The 10,790-nt window shown below is 41.5% G+C and overlaps 1 protein-coding gene across 1 annotated transcript in view; it reads left to right on the top strand.

The window, feature by feature from the left end:
- Positions 1-1,060: 1,060 nt before the first annotated feature.
- adgrl3.1 (adhesion G protein-coupled receptor L3.1) overlaps positions 1,061-10,790 on the top strand; it is a 109,288-nt gene continuing 99,558 nt past the window's right edge. The window contains 1 exon segment of the mRNA XM_054605184.1: positions 1,061-1,107. The gene's annotated coding sequence lies outside the window, so the exon portion shown is untranslated.

The following is a 10,790-nucleotide window of genomic DNA, read 5'->3' as shown; positions in this document are numbered from 1 at the left end:
CCACAGAGGTCCAGACATTCTGTATGTGTGTGTGTGTGTGTGTGTGGTATCACAGTATGTTCATGCACTTGCTTTTGTTTGCCTGAAAAAAAGAAAAAAAGAACCTTGAAAAGCATGCAGACAAAAGACTCTGGAAGACAAAATCCAAGGCCAAACAGATATACGGCGTTTGCCCAGTGAAATCGTCGCTTAACAGCAAAACTGTAGTTTGCATGCCAAAGAGGAGCGCACGCAAAAAAAACAAGTTCAATGTCAGTCGCAACACGCGTACTGACCCTGGTGAGATGAGGCTGCAAAGTCTACACTCAAGAGAAAATAGGTAGGGGAGGAGGGTGGATGTGAAAAGACAGAGAGGGAAAAAAAAGGGAAGCCAGAAAGGTTGTCTCTGAGGCAGAAGGGAGAATATTATGAAGCTAAAGAGAAATACAGTGATGGAAAACAGGGGACGATGCAGAGGGGAGATGGGGGGGGGATGGGGAGCGAGACGAGGCACTGATAAAAAAAGATATAAGAGACATTCTAACTGTGAATAACTGCCACTCTGAATTCTAGTAACAGAGCTAACAATTTCCCTTTCCCGAAAAGTGTCTCTGGGATTTGGCAGTGAAATGCCACCCATATAAACCAGTTATCATGGCGCGAGAGAGAGCTTTTTAAGCTGTAAACTGCCAGCCAGCGCCGAGATGGACCATTATAGACTTTGATACCCTGACACTTAAGAGGTCATTACGAGGCGCGCACGCATACACATACACACAAACGCTTAACAAGCGATCACGAGCGGAAGTGGCCTGTATCCTGTGTTTGAGTGGGCTTAAGGCTATTCACACATTGTGTGTTGAACGGGGGGGCCATTATTCACACCGCACCCCACACGTTCACTACATATTATGGCTATCCGTCTCTATTGTGAAAAATGACATGGACTTCAGTTCACAGAGCTTGAATAACCCCCACACTCTTCTCCCCCTCTCTTTTTTTTTTTTTGCTCCATCTCCTCCTTCACTCCGCCTCTGCAGGACTCGGACGTCCAGCCGCCATTGAGATGTGATTCTCTCGGGGGGGGGGTTTCATTTCACTTTGACCGAGCAAAGTACACTAAAACAGGTAAGAATAGAAGTTGATGTATTTCACCCCTGTGATGATTTAAGACGCATTTAAACCAAAGGATGTTGACTCAGGATGCATCCTTATTAAAGCAGGCTCATTAAGGCCTGGGGGTTAGTCACACAAATATATATATATATAAATACACACACACACACCTGGCGTGTTGTTTTTGCAGACTCTACAGTATGCATTATGCTTTTTTAGAGACCAAACATGACCCAGCGTTCTCCCCGACCCTCCAGAGAGCTCAGTTTCCCATCTGTGATGCCACAGGAGCGCTCTAATTGGCCCCGACAAATGGTGTCTTCTAAAACCGTTAATCCAATCAGATATGAGCCAGCGAGCTTCAAGGAGAAAACAAACGGAACACAGTAGGGTTAAACGGGATTGAACGGTGAAGACGGTGCGCGTCGCGAAAGAGCCGGAGAGAATAGAAAAACGGAGCACGATGAATGGAACGGCACATTAATCTGCAATCGGCCCGCTATTCCTGGAACGCATCGTCGGGAGTTAAAACCGCAAATCCCCGGCCCCTTCATCGGCCCATGAAGCCACTCACTGCAACTTATTTACAGTGTATTTACAAGCTGAGCTGGGCCTGTAAAACGTCGAGTTTACGAGCTCCTTTTTAATTAGAAATACTGTCTCCTAGAGTCGGGCTGATGAATCGCACGTTCAATTTATTGACGGTGGTGGTGGTGGGGGGGTGCAGCTCTCCGGTATTGACAGCGAGCCGGAGGTTTTTTTCACCCTCGCTAACGGGAGGAGAAATATGTTGCATCTTTTCTGCATAAAAACCCTGAGGCCATGTTTTCATGCTGGATCCTCTTCTTAATTGATTGAGCCGCCTCAGAGTAATGTGAATGAGGATGTGCTCTCTATGTGTGTGTGTGTGTGTGTGTGTGTGTGTGTGTGTGTGTGTGTGTGTGTGTGTGTGTGTGTGTGTGTGTGTGTGTGTGTGTGTGTGTGTTGTGTGGGAAGCAAACGGATATGTATAAGAAGCAATGAACGTAGTAAGTTAAGCTTTATCTATTTCATGGCCAAGGTCATTTTTACTTGAGCGTACTACAACTTTAAAAAAAGATATGAAAAGAAAGACACGAGTATTTTTCAGAAAAGATTGAAATTTCTTAAATTGTATTAATTCATTTTTTTAATATAGGTTGTGTCAATGTGGTTAATTAATGCTTTTGGGTTGGTTTTGTTTAGTTTGAAGCTTAAAAATGTATATTCTAACTATATAATTGTTTTTTTATTTTATGTATTTAATGAGTGTGTGAACGTGGCGAGTTTTATGTGTCCATTGGCAATGCACTTCCTGTCCAGTGTGTGTGTGTGTGTGTGTCACCCAGCGTGCTTTCCTTCCTCAACTCTCATATGACTCAGGATGCTGGCTTTGAAATCTAATTCCTGAGTTTTGTCTTCATCTCACCATGACAATGAGTGAAAAGAAAGAACAACAGGAAAAGTGGGATATATCATTCTTCACATGAAGGGGGGGAGATGTGTTGAACAGGTGTTTCCCGCTCCGCATTCACAAAACATGAATCCTTCATTTTCCACGTTGCTAATGAGAGCGTGGATTGAAAGGCGATCCGTATCGGTATCTCGGGGTTAAACAGCGATTACATGTAAAGCAAGTGGAGCGGCAGCGCTGTAAACAGATGCAAGGGCTGATACTGTGAGAAGATAAAAGGGACATCTGGGCATGGTGCGTTCAAGGAGCATACTGCAACTGGAAATGATGGTAAAGGTGGTTAAGAAAGTTTTAGTTTTCGGCCTCTTTCATTAAGTCCATCTTGAAAAAAATCCTTTTAAAAAGTGATATTTTGGACTTAATCGTATTAAAATACTTGTATTAAAATAATTAAATTCTAGCTCTGGCAGCCCTTACACAAATTGGACATGACGTCACACACACACACTCTCCTTCGACCCCCCTTCACCCACCCCCCATGAACACAGGCTTATTGTCTTATAATGTGACCTTTGCCTTGAGTGGAGAGGCCTTTGTCCTAAGACAATGGAGTCCATATTGTAAACCATGCCAGTCAATGCCGTCCACACAGCTGCCAGAGGGTCCAGATTGTTCGGGGTCCAAGTTGAATGCTTTGAGGCTGGCACTTGTGGCGTATGTGTGTGTGTGTGTGTGTGTGTGTGTGTCTGTGTTTATCTGTGCCTGTGTAGTTTTCCTCTCAAACCGTTTGTGTCTGTAAGATGCAGGCCTGTTTTCCAGAATCAGCAGATGGGTTTGTGCAATTAGACTCAGCCGTCTTCCCTTGTGTGCACACATGTACGCGCGCACACATACAGACACCAGCAAATCCACACGGCAACAAGCGCACGCACACGCACACACATACACACAAACACACACAAACACGCCCAGGGCCGGGCATGAGGCAGATGTCTCTGAAACACTAGACCTGGAAGATACTGTAATGGAGGAGGACATTGAGAAATGAGAACAGTGTTGCCAGGGAAACCACTAAGCCTCCCTCAAAAAGTTGATCTACCAATCTATCTGTCAGGGGTTGGCTCATAAATCAATACTGTCATATATTGGCTTTCAACAGAACCATAAGTGAATTATTATGAACAAACTGTAATTATAAACTAACTAAATTACATGTTGAAGCTTTTCACAAAGGACAAAATAATAGAAATACTTTATAATTAACAATGATGTGCACAAGATTATGCAATATAATTCAACAGGAACACAAACAACATCAACTTATAAGTGTCATTATACTTTATCATCGCTGGTCACTAACTGAGATTTTTTGTTGCAAGAACATCATTTCCAAAAGTTGTTACTATTACATAGTTGTTGTATACATATCATTGCATTACAATCACTGTTATAATGCATTGAAATGTGATCATAAGTAAGTTAAATGGTCATTGTTTGCCTTAAGTTTAAAACAATATCATAATATATATAATAATATAATATAAGTACAACACACAAAACTTAGTAAAATTTAATTTACACTTTACCTAAAGAAAACAATGACCATTTAGAGTAACTTATTATCACATTGCAATGCATTATAACAGTGGTTACAATGCATTTTGAAGTCATTTTATTCTTTATAATGAGTTATGATTATTATTATAAATCATTATGACTATTTATGAGTGCTTATAACTATATGTATGCAATGTTATTGTGCATTTTTTGTATGTTTATCATGCATTATAGACATGAATTGAATCCAGGTCCTGAAAAGGTTTACGTGATTATTTTAGTTTTTCAGGAAATTTCTGTTGTTTCAAGGTTGATGAATCCACACAAGCTGCAAATTGAAACATTAGTTATTGAAGATGTTTGTCTTATATTGATAAAAGGGCCATGTAATGTGTGACAGTGAAGAATGTGTCACGGCTTTGAACATTAGTTTGATCACTTAGCATGGGATTTGTCATCCATTTGACATATTTTGATATACATTGACAGTGGAATATATGTTTTATTCTATTTCTGTAAAAAAACTATTTGAAATTAGAGCTAAAACAGTTTGATTTGTAGTTGAAAACAAACTGAATCCTCAACCGGTTTGATGATTTGATAATCCGTCATTCTATTTATTTGTCATGCGGGATACTAAACTGATGGTTCATGTTTCAAACTGTCTTAAAGGGCTACACGTCTCCGCCTATAAACAATAGCAGAACGTGACCCGTCTGTCTCAGTGCACCATCTCCACTTTCAGCCCCACCGGTCATGTATTGACCCGCAGTAACAGATAATCTCTGAGGAAATGAGCTTGTGACTGAAAGGTCACAGTTTGAATAATCAGAGTGGTACAGTAGCTGCGAAAATCCTGCCGTCTCAAGTCCCAACAAAAAACACAACTCCCCCCGGGGTCGCGACCCCTGCTACACTTCACCTTTCACTGTTCCGGCGGAGCAGCTCAGTGCCCCGATGGCGCGAGACGGCCGGGGCGAGGCCGGCTCACAGGTGTGACCGCGTTAATGTGTGACTGTGATCCGACCTTCCATACTCCCCGACTCAGCCGTTCATGCAAACACCGATGTGTTCTCTCCTAGTCAATAAGCGGCGCTAAACGAGACTCGTGACTTCACAGCTTTGAGTGCTGAGCTGCATAGGTGACAGTCGAGATAACAATATCTTCTGTTTATTGTTGATGTGTGCACTTTGAGTGTTGTCTGCTGTCTGGTTACCGAGCATCCTGTTGACTGTGCTAAAGATACCAGCCTGTCCCCTGAGCACTCTTTTGGATCGAGGCAGATCACCGGGGGGAGCAAACACACAAGCCCAATCAAACACACACACACACACACACACACACACACACACACACACACACACACACACACACACACACACACACACACACACACACACACACACACACACACAATGCATAAATGCATAAACAAAGACTCACATCACCTACACACACATTGCCACCTGAGTGCAGCAGTCCAAACCCAACCCCCGCCACCTGCACTTGACAACAGGGAACAGTCCACAGAGACGCTTTTTTGTCAACAACTCGGAGGAAAAGCATCTATTTGGGGCCGGCGTATTCCTGGAAGGATAAGCCGCCTTATTTGTGCGAAGCAAAAACAAGTTACGGCACTTACTATTCCGTCTTTCCGGCTGCGTCCTTTCGTATTTGTGGCTGTTCTGCTTGTGAACCAGTGCTAATTGTATGAAGCAGGAGCGAGGGTGTATATCGTGAGCGTAGATTTCCGACGGGCTCGGTGTGATGATGGAGCAGATGCGCTCACAGATGTTTCCCCTCCACGTGTCTGTTTACCAGTTCAATTATCCCCATCGCATACTGTAGAGGTTTGTTGTTCTATTCGGGTGTTCAGCATAGATTCCGGGAAAGAAACACCGGTTTATGAAGTATTACAAGCCTGCGTTGAGTCCGTCCTCGCAGGCACTAGACAGTCAGATACTTTTAGAATGAGGCCTGAGGGAGAATGAAAAAGTGAAGAAACACTATAAATGTCAAAACTTACAGTAAATACACAAAGAAACATAGGAATAAATTACTAATAATAATGTAATACTGTGATACTGTTGTAGAATTATAACTTCTAAAATTGTAACATTCTAGAACTCTAACTTAATATTCTAGAACTGCATTTTAACATTATAGATTATAGAATTCTAATTTAACAATCTAGTGCTCTACCTTGACATTCTAGAACTAGATTTTTAACATTTTAGATTATAGAATAGTAACTTAACATTCTAGAATTCTAATTTAGCATTTTAGAACTGCAGCTTAAAATTCTATAATTGTAACCTTACATTCTAGAACTCTAACGTAACATTTTTATAATTTTAACTGAACATCCAAAAATTGTAAGTTAACGTTCTAGCATTACATTTTCTAAAACTGTTATTGAACGGTGAACACCCCTATTTGTATTATAATTAATAATAAATTACGGATATACTGACTATCCATTCAGCAATTATTTCTCTAGCACTATTTGTGTTCTATACAACGTCCAGGTTATTGTTAGTCTTTGGTGCTTTGTACATATTTTTATAATATTTCCATGTACACACATTGTTTCACTACTTGTGAAGCAGTCTTGTGTATTATTAATCTCTATCTTTCCAGGTTGTTGTCCCTTGCTATTATTCTATTCCTGTGGAAGTACATTTAGAGAGATTCAAAAAGAATCTAATCCATTCTATGTCCCTACATACTTGGCCAATAAAGCTGATTTATTGTAATATAAAATATAGTATGTGTCATTTTGAAATACAAAACTTATTTGAAGCACATAACACTGTGCAAAATGCCGATGAGAAACAGAAATATGTATACAGCAGCAGCCCTTTTAGGTATTATTGCAATAGCATTATATAAAGCAACAAGACACATGTATTGTATATAGAATATGGCATATTACATGTAAATCAGCATCAGATACATGAAACAATAAACATTCAAAAGTCTATTTCAGGATGCAGATGCACAGTAACATTCACGGTGCACCCTCGCTCCTTTGAATTACTGTATTTTCGATGCATCTGTCTGCTCTGGCTTGCTGATTGGAATACATCTGCACACCGGGGATATGAAAAGTGCAATAAGATCCACACCTCCATCGCGCGTGATTTGAATGAGAAATGATTAGATTATTGATTTCGGTTATTTGGGTCTCTCGCCCCGAGATGATATTGTGGCGGCGCAATCACCGCAGCTGACATTTAGCACTGTGTTTACCTTTTGCTGTCTCCATTGATTGCTTCAGAATCACCGCCCATACATCCCCGCCGGAGCTCATTGTATCATCAGTTTTTTGGTGCCATTTCACAAAACTGATGGATGCGGCTTATCAAAAATGCAACGGTCGCGGCCCGTTCCGATGCCGGGGGAAAATAAACCACGTTGCCTCGCAATCACAGGAACAGCGGTTCTAACAGGCATATCAAACACCATTGAATATCATTATAAAGATTGTGGATGCAATGCATATATAGGGGGAGAGGGGTTAATGACTCTAACATAGGGCTTTAACACGTTTAGTAACAGAGGAATGATATTTATAGCTTTCTCCGTAAGGGTTTGAACCTAAATCCATTGATATGCCGAACTCTTTTTTTTCCCACCCTGCACGCTTAAAACTACAGCTCAGCCTCAACCCAGCAGGGAGCTGTATTAATAAGTCTGGATTTTCAATTTTTTTAATGTCCCAGGTACATTTCTCGCAGCGAATAACCACCGCTGCACCTTCTTCAATCCCAGCAAGCTTTGAAGAAAATCTCTTCTTCGCTCGAGATTTCTTTGCGCTTTTGTTTCCGTGTAGAAGTGACAACACAATATCTAACAAAATCAGTTTGCTGGCAAATACTCCCCAAATCACTGTGGACATCTGTCATGAGACGTTTTGCACACATCTTTGCTTGGCCTCCGAAGTGACTCAAAAAGATTGTAATGTTACTACACGCTGTGAGGGAAATATTTCTTTTTTTCTGTTGACGTGTTCGTTTTCTAACGCAGGAGCGGAAGTGACAGTGTGCAAATTAATGCGTTCTATTCCCAGGTAGATTTCCAATGACATTTTCACAGCAGTTAGACAATTCAGCGTTAAGTGCCTCCTTTTATATTTTTATACCAGTGTTGGTGCTTATGCATTATTAAATTATGAACAGGGCCCAGTAAGCGTCCCAGAAAGGCCTTTTCTTCGAATAAATATTTCAGAGGTCTGATATACACAGTTCATATCCGCTCTGCGATGCAAGCTTCGGTCCTAATGTCTTATGCAGTAATCACGTTTTTAAAATGTTGTGCCTGTCTGAATCAGTGGAATATACAATCTGGGACTTTTTGAACTTTAATTTGCTGATTTGGAAGAAATCTTTGAAAAGTTTCCATGTGTTAGAACGCGTCAGGGTCTCATTGGCGTTTGGGGGGGAAGGAAAAACAAACAAAAAAAAGTACCGCCCTATTCGGAATCTCCTTATCTAGGTCTATCCAGAAGCTTCCAACGTTTTTTTTTAGAAATGGGGAACAATGAGTGTCGGCAAAACATATTTTTATTCTTCTCCACGGAGCGACAAGAGGACGCTGGATTTGACGATGGCGGATGACAATAATAAAAAAAGGAAGAAGTTAAAAGCAGATAAGTTAAACAGGACTAGATGCAGGAAAACAGGAGACGACAATAAATCGAGGGAAGAGAAGGGAACTGGAAAAAAATAATTGATAAATTGAAGAAAAAGCTCAACAAAACATTTGAACATTTGAACATTTGAGCTTATTCTCCTGCTCAACAAGCCCTTTCATGAGGGTTTAAATCTAGGCCACGGGTGTCGTTTCCTGATGCACGTCTGCCTCCTCTTTGATGCAGCGTCACTTGCTGCTGAGTTGGCTGTTCTCTGTACTGTACAGGACAACTCTCTCTCTCTCTCTCTCTCTCTCTCTCTCTCTCTCTCTCTCTCTCTCGAACACAATGACACACACACATAAAAACTTTGCCTCTCCCCGCCGCTGGCTTTAAGGCACGGCTTTGACGGAATCCATTGTGACAGTACTGGGTTTGGAGCCCGGTGAGGAAGGGGGGGGGGATGCCGGTGGGGGAGAGACAGAGAGAGAGAGGGGGGAGGCATGAAGGAGAAGACGGATGAATCAAAGGGAGAGGAACAACAGCGGTGGCAGTGGAATCAGCATCACTGCATCTCTCGCTGACATAATTGATTGTATCAGAGGCAGTTTTGTAAACCATTAAACACAACCCCCCCCCCTCTTATGGGTTACTCAGCTGCACTGCCGCACAGAATTTAAAAGGCTGCACATGCACACACATGACTGTGTGCTGGTGTGTTTGGGATTTCACGTGGCACAGTTTTGGTTTTGTGCATTCGTTTGTTTATTTGTTCTTGGTTTTCTTCCGGCGTCGTCGTCGGCCTGCGATTCTCGAATGAAATAACTGCTCTAACGTGACAAATGGTGATTAGTAATTTGCTTAAAATAATAATAATGAAACATAAGAGTGCCTTGCAAAGGTAGACGGTAGTAACTACGAAAATAGGTGAGAAAAAAACATGATACTAAACCCGGGGGGTTAGACAATGTAAAGCGGCGTTAAAGCTAGGCTAGCTTTCTTTTAGCATGGCTAGTATATCTGGTTGTTGTTTTTTACATTATGATTTAGTCTACTGCCTCATTGTTATGGTATAACATACCCAAGTACTAAAATGATGAGGCATCCAAATTGATGACTTTGACAGGAAATCAGGTCGAAAAAACTCAGTCACTGCAATTTGGTTTTACCGGTATTTTCACGTTTTTTACTGTACATTTGTTGTCGGTGATTCTTGTTATATCGCGAAATAGATCTAAAAAAAGTCATATTCTGGTCTTTGCTCCCATAGGCCCTGCCTGCAGCACGTGGAATATTGCAGGGTCAGATAAGGGCGGGGCTAGACATCAGATGGGCGGGGCATGCGGCTATCCTATTCATATAAACAGCAACGTTTGCTGGACGACTGCTTGAAATACAAATACAAATCTGTACTAAACAATATGTAATATAATATTTTACATATACCTTATTTGTACCACAAAGGGCAATTTAGGGAGGTGCTATGCACTTACAGTAGGCATAATGTAGGTATAATGTAGATATATTTCTTTGTCCCCATAAGTCACATTTATATCATCCACCTGCCAACAACCTAAAATAATTATTTTCTCCAATTTGGAGAACCCAAACGGACACTGATTCTTTACTGATCCCTTTAGGATATGTACGCGTGATGGCAAATGCTGCTAAGCTAAAAGGCTGGTTTTGAATAAATGAACAGTGTTTCCCACACATTGACTTTACTTGGGTGGGCAGCCCATGTATATTAAGGGCCGCACAGTATACTGCATACCAATTTTAGTATATTAACTAGTGGACGAGTGACAGCAGGATGCAAAGTGGCCGCCCCGCTGGCATAATGGGCCCTCTCAGCATGTCAACCGTCCTTTCTGACCTTCCTAACATCAAGCAACAGCTTTCTGGTCCCACTACCAACCCAGTTACACGGCAGGGTTCAGACAACCAACCCCACCTTTAATCTGACCCCGCCCCATCCCAGGCCCAGACAGATAGTTCCTGCTTTATAGGGAAGTATAGTTGTGCCATCTGAAATTGAAATCCATATTTTTCATCAGGTTTTGTTCTATAAA

The sequence above is a fragment of the Anoplopoma fimbria genome, chromosome 9, assembly GCF_027596085.1.
Source record: "Anoplopoma fimbria isolate UVic2021 breed Golden Eagle Sablefish chromosome 9, Afim_UVic_2022, whole genome shotgun sequence".
Lineage (NCBI taxonomy): Eukaryota > Metazoa > Chordata > Actinopteri > Perciformes > Anoplopomatidae > Anoplopoma > Anoplopoma fimbria.
Note: the sequence above shows the minus strand (reverse complement) of the source record. Positions and strands in the feature narration are given on the sequence as shown.